This window comes from Mandrillus leucophaeus, unplaced genomic scaffold (genome assembly GCF_000951045.1).
Source record: "Mandrillus leucophaeus isolate KB7577 unplaced genomic scaffold, Mleu.le_1.0 Scaffold348, whole genome shotgun sequence".
NCBI lineage: Eukaryota > Metazoa > Chordata > Mammalia > Primates > Cercopithecidae > Mandrillus > Mandrillus leucophaeus.
In genome coordinates, this window is record NW_012103676.1 from 1,350,520 (window position 1) to 1,364,053 (window position 13,534).

Sequence of the window (13,534 nt, forward strand, 5' to 3'; positions counted from 1 at the left end):
AACGTGCATGCCATTAACGGAGCACATGGCTTGCAGTGCTCTGTGAATTCACCTTTCAGATCAGCTCTGCATTTACTTTGTGATTCACATTGTTATGTTGTATTGAGTTCTTCATGTGAAAATATTTGTTTGTTGAAAGGATACTTTAAGAATATCTCATAATTTTTGTAGCCATCTTTTGACACATTTATTTATTTATTTTAATACATCTGAACTCTCAAAAAGTGAATTTAGCTTGATCTTTTCTTGCTTCTCAGGGTTCCTGGGAGCCATTCTTTATTTTGGGGAAGCCCAACTTCTACCGTCCTCTAGAATTTTCTTGGAGAACCATTTCTTCCCAGCTCTCAGCCCATGAAGTTGTAGCCTACTATAACTTCAAGGTGGCCTGGACTTTGTTGACCAATCAGACCATCAGATTCCCCTGCGGATAGCCATATGACCAAATTTTCCCAGTGAGACTGAATTTCAGAACTTTGTTTTAGGCTGCTGTGAAAGAAAAGAACTTTTCTGCTGCAATTGCTAAGGACTGGGTTCCTGGCAGCATTTTTACCATTAAGTGAAAGTCAGCCTGACAGTGCATCCAACACAGAGCAGCAGGAGCTGGAGAGGGAGAGGGACCTGTCACCCACACTCCACTGTGGGTTTTCGCCAGGGCCTTAAGCCAGGGGGACTTGTCCTCCTGTCCCAAATGACAGTGCTGGAAGGAGTTTTAAAGGTCCAAGTCCAGTAGTCTCATTTGACAGATGAGAAAATCAAGGCCTAGAGAGCAGGAAGCTAGAAAGTGTTAGAGCCAGACTGAGAATCCAGGACTCCCTGTTCTCGTGGTATAGGAAGCCCAGCCTGATGTCCATGGTAAAGCAAAAGGGGCTCAGAAAGAGCAAACTGTAGTAAAACAACTGAAATTCAGACTTTCAATGAAATTAAGCTCACCAAACACTGTTTGGAGCAGTTTCTGTGTTCATATGCATATATAATAGGTTTTTTTTTGAAGGCTAAATATGTTGTGCTAGGCACTGTGCTAGGGAATTGTGAGTACAGTGGCATGCAAAAAACAGACTCAGGTATGGGAGCTCATGGGCTGCTTAAAAAAAAGGCTGTGCAGGTTGTGCACTGCCTCACTCTAGGGGAATCAATAGATCCTGAAGTGAAAGGCACACTCTAGCATTGCGCAGTGCACAAAAATATGGCAGCTCTGGGGGCTCAATACATTGCTATTCCTGAACCTGGAACATGGCCCTGTGTATGCGAATGCAGAAGAAAATGAGACAGTGCTCATGCACTGCAGAAGTTTGCTCTATCACATGGGCACTTGCTTATATACTCCACTTGCAGGGACAGCCCTTTATGAGGCCTAATTCCTTGACTTTAAAAACAATGAGAAGGGTCCAGGGGCACATAAGGAAAAGCTCGCTCATGTCCTGCTTAATGCCAAGCTTTCTTAGTAATTTTCAGTGATTGGGAAGAGGGGAATGGTGACTGGGGAAGCCAGAGGGGAACTGATGGGAGAGAAATGCTGTGGCCAATTAGCTGAAATGTTACAGTCAGTGCATTCTCAGCTTGATGGGCTCATTAAGCCACACAGCTTCCTGACAGGTTTTGGTTCTAGTTAAGAGCAAGACGTGGACCCTCTGCCTTGCATATGTGGCCCATCAGGTGCTCCTGAGTGTGCGGGTCTGCCTATTTCTCTTAGCTCCCCCGGTGTCTTCCCCATTTGTCCCCTTTGTGTGTCTGTGGCTTGTGCAATTCCACCCTGAAGTCTTTCCCAAATGCCAAATGATTTCTCTGCATGCACAGATTATATTTTCCCTTTGAAAGTTTAATCTGAATGCTCAATGTTCAGTTGCCAAAGGCTGTGAACTAATTTCTCTTGTCATTGCCACTTGGTGGAAATGTCATCATTAGTGAGGCAGGAAACGCTAAAGAAGGGAGAGGAGGGGAGAAGAGGATGGGCAGGAGGGTCTCCAACTCTCCCAGCAATGCCTAAATGCCACAGCAATTAGAGAGATCCTGTGCCTGGTGAGGGGAGTTGCCCATGAGAGGAGCCCAGGGGTAGGTTGCACCAAGGAGGCACACTCTGGGGGCCTGACGGCTTGGCTATCTATGCTCCTTGGGTGGAGTGGAGCTCATTTGGTCAGTGTGCCCTAGGGACAGGCAGCCAGAGTCCTCTGTGACCTCTGTAATGAGAAACATTCCTGAACAGTGGTTCTGCCTTTTGCAAAATCACAGTTCCCTCTGTGACCTGGTGTGGCTTATATAAAGGTCCTTGCAAGAGTGACTCCTTGTAACTGAGCTGGGGAGCCTTTGCAGATGAATTGCCTGCTGCTTGTTACTGGTCAGCTAACTTAGCCAGTTGCCAGGATCTACTAAAGCTAAGTTCCACTCTCAAACAAGCTACCTATTCTGTGATGCCTGCTTATGTTTATTTATTTGATTCCCTTTAAATTGTTTCTGCTTTCTACCTTACATTTTATGTGATTTTTTTTTTTGTTTAAAAAATGTATTCTTGCCTCTGTGAATAGTGCTGCAGTCAACTTGCATGCACATATGTCTCTATGATAGAACGATCAACCTAAATGTTCATCAAAGGTAGACTGGATAAAGAAAATGTGGTACATATACACCATGGAATACTGTACAGTCATAAAAAAGAATGAGATCATGTCCTTTGCAGGGACATGGATGGAGCTGGAGGCTACTAGCCTTAGAAAACTAGTGCAGAAACGGAAAACCAAATACTGCATGTTCTCACTTATAAGCAGGAGCTAAATGATAAGAACACATGGACACATAAAGGGGAACAACACACATTGGGGCCTATTGGGGAGTGGAGGGTGGGAGGAGGGAGAAGATCAGAAAGAATAACTAATGGGTACTAGGCTTAATACCTGGGTGATGAAATAATTTGTACAATAAACCATCGTGACGTAAGTTTACCTATATAACAAACCTGCACATGTACCCTTGAACCTAAAATAAAAGTAAATAAAACAAAAAAATGTATGTTTAAAGATTATGATACCATTTGATTTAAAAACACTGGAGGCCGGGCATGGTGGCTCACGCCTGTAATCCCAGCACTTTGGGAGGCCAAGGTGGGCGGATCACGAGGTCAGGAGATCGAGACCATCCTGACTAATATGGTGAAACCCCGTCTCTAGTAAAAAAAAACAAAAAATTAGCCGGGCGCGGTGGTGGGCACCTGTAGTTCCAGCTGCTCAGGAGGCTGAGGCAGGAGAATGGCGTGAACCGGGGAGGTGGAGCTTGCGGTGAGCCGAGATCACACCACAGCACTCCAGCCTGGGTGACAGAGAGAGACTCCATCTCAAAAAAAAAACAAAAAAAAAAAAAAAAAACAACACTGGAAACATAACTGATAGCAATTTACTCTGCCTACATCTATCCCTGAAACACACACAGATCAGGTTTGTGTGAAACTTCATAGGTTACCTCATATTCAGTTTGGGAGTGAACAAATTACAAACCAAAAAAGAACAAACATTGACTCAGTGCCTACAGTATGTGCCAAGAAATGTGCTAGACACTTTCAAAATTATTCTTTCCATTTAATGCTCACAAACAGCCCTATCAGACAGGCACCATGGTCCCCGTTTTTCAGATGCAAGTCAGCAATGGTCAAAGATTTGCCTCAGGGTTTGCAGTTTAGTAAATGGCTGAACTGGGATTTAACCTGAGACCGACTTTTGGTGTTTTCTATGTGGTTTTTTTTTTTTGCTCCAAATTTCCTGTTAGTGAATTATAATCGGAGTTGGATTAACCACAGTGTTTACTGCCCAAGATGTGGGTAACTCTTTCCCTCTCTGGGTCTCACTCTTCTCATCTGTGCAATGGGTATAATGTTCTGGGCTCTGACTCCCTTGTCAGTTATTGTGAGGACAAAATTGGGCAGCACCTGAGGAAGTGGTAACAAAACAGTGTTAAGCAGTCTGAGGAAAATTACGGAGTCATTTAGAGTGTTCCCAACATCCTCCTAATAGCCCAGGGCCTGGTAGTCATTGTAGTCAGGACCTGAGCGAGAGCCTAAGCAGGGTTCTGGAAATCCAAGTCAAGGGCTGAGAAAGGGGTTGTGGGTAGATGGAAGCTTCCTGCTCTAGAGCCTGGATCCTCTCATCCACTGCATAAGAATTGGTGATTTTGCTTTCAAAACTCAATTCCTTCCTTCCCATACGAACAGAAATTATATTTCTGCAGCAAAATCTGCCTTCAGAGCTTTCAAAGAAGATGGGCTGCATCCCACCTTAGGCCTGTAATGGAGGAGGAGGTGAGACCCATGGTGGCTGGTTGGCAAGCACTGCTCAGACGCTCCCCAAGACCTGGACCTTGTCATGGGCCAGGAGGGAAGGTGGGCTCCTGGGGGACTGGTTCAACCCTCCGTGCCTGGCCTGCTGCCTTTGGGTCAGGGCAGCAATCAACTCTAGTTGAACAAGTAGAGTCGAGGGCAGGGTTCTGGAGACTGGTGGTGCCAAGGCTGGCCTGGCAAGATGCCAGAAATGTATTTTTATAAATTACCATGGCCTTTGCTTGTATCTGCTGCTCTGAGCATCTTCTGAGGTGTTCAGAAAGGCTCCCAACAAGCAGGACTTTTCACTTGGCAGGAAAGTCCCTTCCACTCCTGGCCAGCCTGCAGAGCCTGAGGTTCCATCTCCTCATGTTGAATGCAGTGCCCAGGGTCGCCATGCTGGCACTGGTCCTTAAACCCAGGCACACATGATGCCTTCCTTCAGCTCTCCCCACTCAGCATCTTTGCTTCTTTGCCTCCAGAGCATACACCCCAAATACTAACCTTCCAAAAATGGAGCAAAAGCAAAAACTGAAATGACCATGCATTTGAAATTCCCCAAAATGTCAGCGTCCTTTCACCTAGGCACAGACCTGTCTCAGATTCCCACAACTCTCAGCTCAAGCCTAAGTCAAGTCCCTGGGCCCTTGTGCTCACCCAGATAATGTGCCCGGAGCACCCTCTGTGGAGTGAGTTTTTGCCTTATTGCTAAGAGACAGAATTGCAGCCTTCAAGGAGCCCAGTTTCATGGATTCCCAGAGAGTCAGGAGTAAGGGGCGTAGTCTTTGGAGTTAACTCTGAGAAGGAGGAAAGGTTGAGAAGCAGGAAAGTAGGATGGCATCCTCTTTCTTTTTCTTTTATGTCAACTTTATAAAGAACTTTCCTCCTCATTGCCTCATTCAACTCTCTCAATAGCCCTGTGAGTAATCAGGAGGATTTTGTCCCCATTTTAGCAAACTGCAGCTCAGAGAGTCCAAGTGACCTTTCCAAGGTGACAGATTCACTGAGAATCGAAGCCAAGGCCCAAATGTATTTGTCTGGCTCCAAGTTCAACCAGTGCCTGCTTCCAAGAATCAGTGCTTCATCTGGATGTTTTGGAGGTGTTTGGAGGGCAAGGACAAGGGTAGTCCAGGAAGGCTTCTTGAAGGAGGTGGGCTTAGGCTGGGCCCCCAACAAAGGAGAGAATCTGGCCAAGCAGAGGGTAGATGACCCTCTCAAGGTTGCTCCCTGCCCATGATCTCCCTAATTTTGCAGGATCCAGATGCCATTCTCACCCCACTCTTCACCTGTCTCACCAGGGACCAGAGGCTTGAAATTAAAAAGTTGTCATTTGCTGAAACAAGGCAGCTTCGGGCCCTGAGGCTGGGCCTATGAGGCCCACACTTGACGGTGCCTGTTCACAGCCTGCCTGGGCTGCGGGAATGGAGGAGTCATTACCATCTGTCTGCTGAGCCAGATCAGTAGGGGGGAGGACACTGTGCGTGGCTGGGGTCCTGCCACTCAGGGTGGGGCTGGAAGTTGTACCTGGGGCTGTCTTGAACCCTTATTCCACTTTCTGATACTTTCCTCCAGCTGCTCCCTGACCCACATCCCAGCCTGGGCCTAGACCTGGGGAGGGTCAGTGAGTCTGTAGAAAGGAAGAGGGGAAAGACTTGGATGAAATAAAAATAAAAATAGACATTTTTAGTTGTATGGAAGAAATTCCCTTAGATTTTGCCTTGTTCTTTATGTGATGATGATTTCCTGAGTGTCTACCCTGGGCCAGGCACAGTGTCTATGCTAGGGTTGCAGAGATTAGTCAGACGCCATCTTTTCCTTTGTAGGAAACTGGTTCTGGTGTGTGACTGTGATGGGGATTTGATTTAACTTGTTCCTTGTTTGCTGCTCATGTCCCACAACTAAAGAAGGGCCTGGGTTTTAGATCTAGGAAGCCAAATAGTAACTGTGGGCAGAGTAAGAGGCACCAACTCAAATGCTTGCAAGGTCTGGGCAGGAAATATGAGTGAGTCAGGCCAGGTGGGGAGTGAGGAGGGCTGGGGACTGCAAGTCCCACCCAAGAAGGGGCATCCACCCCTCAGTTTGAGTCTCCTGCTTCTGTGGAAGAAAGGGGCCCAGTATTGCACATCTACTGATTTTTCAAGAGAAGCTGTAAATCTGGATTTTAAAATGTGCACATCTCTTAATCGGTTGGCAACTAGTTCAAATAAATATTTTTAAAACCTGGTTTTGAGACACATGCACACACGCGTGAATATGCATATCAGATTTGCCAATTGGGTCATGAATCTTGGCCTGGCCATCTCTGTGGAAGAGTCTGGAGGATGAAGGAAATATAGAGGAAATGTGATCATAGGTGCTAAGGTGATTTATAAAATAAAGAGCTGAGAATGAGAAAGTTGGACAGAGAGAAAGAAAAACCTTTTTATATTGGGGCTGGAGAGGAAGATGTGGGATTTTTTTTGAGAGACATTCCTGGATAGTAGTCAGGTATGAGAAGTATTGGAAATGGAGGAACGGAATTTTGTAGATTGGTTTTGAGTTATGAATTCAGTCACTTTTACTATACTCAAGTAGAAGAAATAAAGATTGACATGTCTTTAAGCAATTTCTGCTTGACCCCTGTCTGAAGGTTTCAAAAATGTAAATTCTTACAAACCTGGATTACATGGAACCACAGCTTATATATAGGCTATAAGTGTCATGCATTAGATTCAATTTTATGATTTATTAGGAGTAATTTATATGAATTCATTATAATATGCTTGGTGAAATAAAGAGAAGAAAATAGACTGGTATAGTTAGTGAGAGTGATTCTGTCAACATTTTCATCCGAGAGTCTAAAAGGCAGCATGGAATGAGAGGTATGAATCTGTGTCCTCTCAGTCAGCCTTAGCTCTTACACGCCTCTCACAGTGTGGGGTTTCTACATCAAATGTAAAGTAAAGATGTGTGTGTGTGTGTGTGTGTGTGTGTGTGTGTATGTGCATACATGTATTTTTTGTACAACAAGGATCTTAAACATAAGCCAACCATTTCATCTAGTTCTTAAAGAAACAGTTATCTGTTCCAAAACAGGAGGAAAGCAGGATTATTGAACTGATTGAGAAATATTCTATGACTTTTCACCCTTTTGAGGAATTTTTAAGGTTGATTTTGACCCTACATGATTTTTGTCTTATGTGCTGACTTTGCAAGTTACTCTTTGCGTGATATGTAATGTGATGGTTTTTAAATCATCAAGTACTTGGACTGGAGAAAGTGGTACTTATTCTTTAAGAGTTGGGGAAAGCTTTATACAGGAGGTAAAATTTCTGTAGGACCTGAGCAGAAGTTTGTGAAACTTGGAGGCCTGGAAGTAATAATGCCGGTGCTAAATTAAATTTAGTCTAAAGCTGTCTCCATAATACCTTGAGTCCTTATGTAACAAACTGCCACCTCACCTGAGTATATTCTTGTAACAAATAATTGAGTCTCAGCCAATCACAGGCTGTCGACAAATCAGAGACAATGTCCACATAAGGCAAAGGCCTCATCACACCACCCCCAAATAAGGCACATGCCAAATCTTAACCAGTCAAGCTTTTTCTGTACTTCACTTCCTTTTTCTGTCTATGAATACCGCCTGTTCACCTTGCTGAGTGGATGTCTCTGAACCTGTCTTGCTTCTGAGTGCTGCCTGATTCATGAATTGCTCTTTGCTTAGATAAACTCTGCTAAATTTAATTTGTCTAAAGTTTTTCTTTCAACAAGAGAGAGACATCCAGGGAGAGAGAACAATGTGAGCAAAAGCATGAGATGCAAACTTTTAGACTTATTTGGGTAGTGGTGTGTCATTTTGTGATGATAATTATGGTAGACAACACAGGCTGTGGCCAGATTATTCAGTCTTATATGCCATGACTAGCAATTTGGACTTTTGTCCCACAAATCTTGTTCTGAAGCAATGGGAGTCATATGGTTTTCCAAACTGGCCTTCAGAGTCCAGTTCAAGCAAGTGGGGATGTGAACAAGATGACTTTGAGGGTTGTATTGAAGATTCTAAGCTTGCTTTCTAAGTCCTTTCTCTTCCAGGGAATCTTCTCAATGGTCAATTCCAAGAGGTAGTTTTCCCATCTATATGCTGCTGGTATTTCCAGTGTGACCCACTCACATAGAACCTATCACACACTTTCTTCATTTATTTGCTCATTTATTCATTCAGCAAATATTTATTCCGTACTTTCTCCATGATGCACAGTGTTAGGTTTTGTGGATGAAAAAGATGAACAAGATAGACATAACCCCTACTCTCAGGAATCTTATGGTAGAGGAGGGGAGGCAACATTACACAAATAATGATTTAGGGACAAATGTGATCAGAGCCTGGAAGGAAGCTTACAGGCATTATGAGAGCCCGTATATGAGAGTGACTTATGGGCATTATGACAGCATAACCTGATGGTTTCTGGGTGGTAGAGGAACAAAGAAGACTTTCCTATGACATGTTTGTTTTGTTTTGTTTTTTTTTCTCAGCTGAGAATAAAAGATAAGAATGAGGAGTAGGAGTAGCAATAGTGCTCTAAGTAGAGAGAATAGTGTGGACCAAGACTTGGGGTTGGAAGAGCTTATATGAGGAACTGAAGAAAGGGTAGCATAGCTGAGATGTGGTGAGAGATGAGGGGAGAGGTGAAGGTTAGACTGCAGAAGCAGGCAGAGGGTAGACTGTGGAGATCTGGTAGATCATTGGAAAGACTGTGGGATTTATCTCTGGGGCTATGGGGAGTCACAAATAAATGTTCACATGATACTGTTTGCAATTTACAAAGGCTGGTTGGAGTGAAGAAACTGGATAGAAGGGGCAAGAAAACAGTGGGTGTTTAGGAGGCCATTACGGGGGCCAGGCTGGAGTGAGTGTAATCTGAATTAGGTGTGGCAATGGAGATAGACAGAAGTAGACATATTTCAGAAATACTTATTTGATTAGCTGTAGCAGATGAGGGAGAGGGGGATCATAAAGGACTTCTGGCTTGTGTATATCCTGCACCCTACCAGTTGCTCACCAACCTCAGTTGCTCCCTTGTCTATAGAATAATTGATTTGGTGTATTATAAATACTTAATCAAGTTTTTTAAAATAACAGCTTTACTGAGATATAACTCATATCCCATACAATTCACCCACTTAAAGTATACAATTCAATGGTTTTTAGTACATTTGCAGAGTTGTGAATCATTACCACAATCAATTTTAGAACATTTTTATCACCCCAAAAGAAATCTGGTACTTATTAGCAGTCACTACCCATTTATCTCCTGCTTTCCACAGGCCTAGACAACCATCCACCTGTTTTCTATCTCTGGATTTGCCTACTCTGTACATTTTCTATAAATGGAATCATACAGTATGTGGCTTTCTGTTTCTGGCTTCTTTTACTTAGCATGTTTTTGAGGTTCATCTATGTTGTAGCGTGTATCATTATTTTATTTTTTTATTGCCAAATAGTTTCTCATTGTACGGATAAGGATATATTTTACTTTTTCATTTACCAGTTGAGGGGCATTTGAGTTGTTTCTACTTTTTGGCTGTTAAAAATCATGCTGCTGTGAACGTTCGTGTACAAATGTCTTTGTGGCCATATGCATTCATTGCTCTTGAGCAGGAGTGGAATGGCTGGGCCAGATGGTAACTGTATGCTTATGCTTTTGAGGAACGAACTGTTCTCCAAAATGGTTGCACCATTTCATATCTCTACCAGTGGTGTATGAGCATTTCAATTTCTCTACATCCTCACTAAGACTTGTTATTTCTGTCTTTTTTATTACACCCATTCTAGTTGGTGTGAAGTGGTACCTCCTTGCAGTTTTGATTTGCTTTTCCCTTATAGTTAATGTTGGGCATATTTTCATGTGCTTATTGGCAATTTACATCTTTTCTTTGGAGAAAATGTTTATTCAGTTTCTTTGCCCATTTTAATTGGGTTGTCTTTTTTTCTTAAGTTGTAATAGTTCTTGATATAGTCTAGATACAAGTCCTTTATCAGATATGTGATTTGCAAATGTCTTCTTTTTGTGGTTTGTCCTCCATTTTCTTGATTGTGATCTCCTAAAGGACAAAAGCTTTTAATTTTAAAGAAGTCCAATTTATCTATTTTTTTTTTTGTGCTCATGCTTTTGTTGTTACAGCTAAAAAATCATTGCCACATCCAAAGCCACTAAGATTTATGTTTATGCTTTATTCTAAGAGTTTTATAGTCTTAGCTTTTACATTTATTCCTTTGATCTACTTGGGGTTTGTTTCTGCATATGGTGTGATATAGGGGATTGGTCTCATTCTTTTGCATATGAATATCCAGTTGTCCCAGCACAATTCGTTGAAGATATTACTCTTTCGTTATTGAATTGTTTTGGCACCTTGTAAAAATCAGTTGTCCATGGATGTGTGGGTTTATTTCTGGAGTCTCAATTCCATTAGTCTATCCTTATGTCAGAATCACATTGTTTTTTGATCACTATAGCTTTATAGTAAGTTTTAACATTGAAAAGTGTGCGTTCTTCAACTCTGTTCTCTTTTTCCAAGATTGTTATGGTGATTTGGGATCCTTTATAATTCCAAACTAATTTGAGGATTAGCTTATCCATGTCTCAAAAAAAGGTCCTTGGGATTTTAATAGAGAGTGCATTGATTCATTTTGCAGATCCCCTTGGGTAATATTGACATATTAACAATATTAAGTCTTTTGATCCGTAAGCATAAGATGTTTTGCCAATTATTTAGGTCTTGTTCAATTTCTTTCTGCAATGTTTTGTAGCTTTGGGCTTCTTTTATTACATTTATTCAAAAGTATTCTATTTTTAATGCTATTGTAAATGAAATTATTGCTTAATTTTATGTTCAGATTGTTCATTCAAGTGCAGAGAAATACAATTGACTTTTTTACATTGATCTTGTATCCTGCAAACTTGAACTCATTATTCATTCTAAAAGCTTTTTAGGTGATTCCTTGGGATTTTTCTAAATGCAAGATCATGTCATCTCAAGATAGAGATAGGTTTACTTATTGCTTTCCAGTTGAATGCCTTTAGTTCCATTTTCTTACCGAATTATCCTGCCCAGTGTATTGCTGAAGAGAGGTGGTAAGAGTGGACATTCTTGTCTTACCCTGATAATGAATATTTTTTGAAGGAACTGCATTTTGATGTTAAGTTTCTTGAAAAACTCTTAAATGAAGAAAAACAAACAAAACTCTCAATAAAACAAAAAAACTAAAGATGACAATTTGTAGCCATCCACATTCTACTCTAAAAGGTTTGTGCATCTCGAGAGCTCTCCATTATGGTGCCTCATTGTTTACTGAGGATGAAGAATGCCTTCTCCTGAAACAACAGAAACTGTGATGCATGACAGATTCCCCTTCAAGGAAGGACTTGTCCAGCTCTAGGAATGCAATCAGCAGATGGCCTCCAGCCATTGGCCCCTTCAGGGATTATCTCAGCAGCAGAGAGCTGCCTTGCCCGAGGTCATCCCTCTCCCTGGGAGGCCCACGTCCAATGACTAATTTGATGTGGGAATATAAAGATATGATCATCTCGGCCTAACTCAGGACAAATCTGCAGGGTCAATCCAGCTATGGGCTTGGTCAAAGCTGTTATTTGGCCTACATTGCAGCTAGACTTTTTCCTCTGCCCACTGCTGCTTTCCAATCACCCCTTTCACTGGTGTTGATCCCACCCTACTCCATATCAAACTGCACCTCAGAGTCGGCTTTCAAGGAATCCCCCCTGAAGCACTCATGCTACCTGTTTGTATGTTGATGGGACCTGTAACTCATCAAGTACCCACAGAGAGGGGCGGCATAAAAATAACATCCCTTGGGAGATATAAATGGTATCTTTTTTTTTTTTTTTCTTTAAGTAAGCCCTGGGTCATTTCTCTTTTGGGAACTAGTAATGACATTCTATTATTCCTGAATTGATTTTATACATTTTATACATCCATGGGGTGATTTTCCAATCAATTCTTGAAAGCTAGATGTGTGAGCTTTTCCAGGATGCTGACTAAGGAGTGATTATCCCAGGATGGTGGATCCTAGCTTATGTGGGGTTCCAATGCTCATTTTTTCATGGCCAACTTTTTTTTTTTTTTGGACATTGGGTACAGTAGGCTGAAAAACGGTCAACCAAAAGTATCAAAATCCAATCCCTGGGACCTGTGCATGTTAACTTAAAAGGAAAGGGGTCTTTGAAAATGTGATTAAGGGTCTTCACATGGGGGTGTACTGGATTATCTAGGTGTACCTTAAATCCAATTGCAAGTATCCTTATATGACACATACAGAAGAGAAGACAATGGAACTCTGGAGGCAGAGACTGGAACAATGTAGCCACAGTCAAGGAATGCCAGCAGCTTCCAGAAGCTGGAAGAGGTGAGAAATAAATTCTTCCCTAAATTCTCTGGGGGAGGTGTGGGCTGGCCAACACCTTGATTTTGGCTCAGGGAAACAGATTTTGGATTTCTGGTCTCCAGAGTTGTGACAGAATGAACTTCGGCTGGGCTCAGGCCACCACGTTTGTGATAATTTGTCCCAGCAGCCTCCAGAGACAAATACACTGAGTTTTACCTGAGCTTTCCCCTCTGAGGGGGTCTCTATGCTCCTGACCAACATTGAGGACAAGGAGAGCAATGTAACATATGTAAATACTCTACACAGGAGAAAGAACCCCTCCATTTCCTGGTCCAAGGTCCTTCCAGGAAACTACGCTGAAGGGAAGAAGATACTGATGTGTATCTTCTTGATTTATTGGTACATGTTGCGACTCAATTCATGGGGAAAACAACAGATCTGGAGGCTCTGCATAGTGCAAGCTCATTTAAACTCTTTCATGCATAACCTAAAGGTTTCTCCTTATGACCAGAAGTTGACTTCACCAAGACAAAGTGAACTAGACTGTGGGGATTTCTTCATTTATATCTGGTTTGTCCCATTGTTGCATCATTATCACAAACTGGCGACTTTGTTTGCAGGAAACTGTGAGTAATGTAAGAATGCCTTAGATTTATATAATCTGAACTTTCTTGTTCAAATCCAACTGTGATCTTGGGATCTTAAGTTCCCTTATTGTGGGTGTCAGAATATAAATATTAGACATTTCCCACTTTTTTATGTATAGTTTTAACCCCAAGATTTTGGTGGTTTGTACAGTTTTCCCTCCATTTACTAACTTAACTGATTTTATTTCTATTAGTCTTCATACTGTCCTT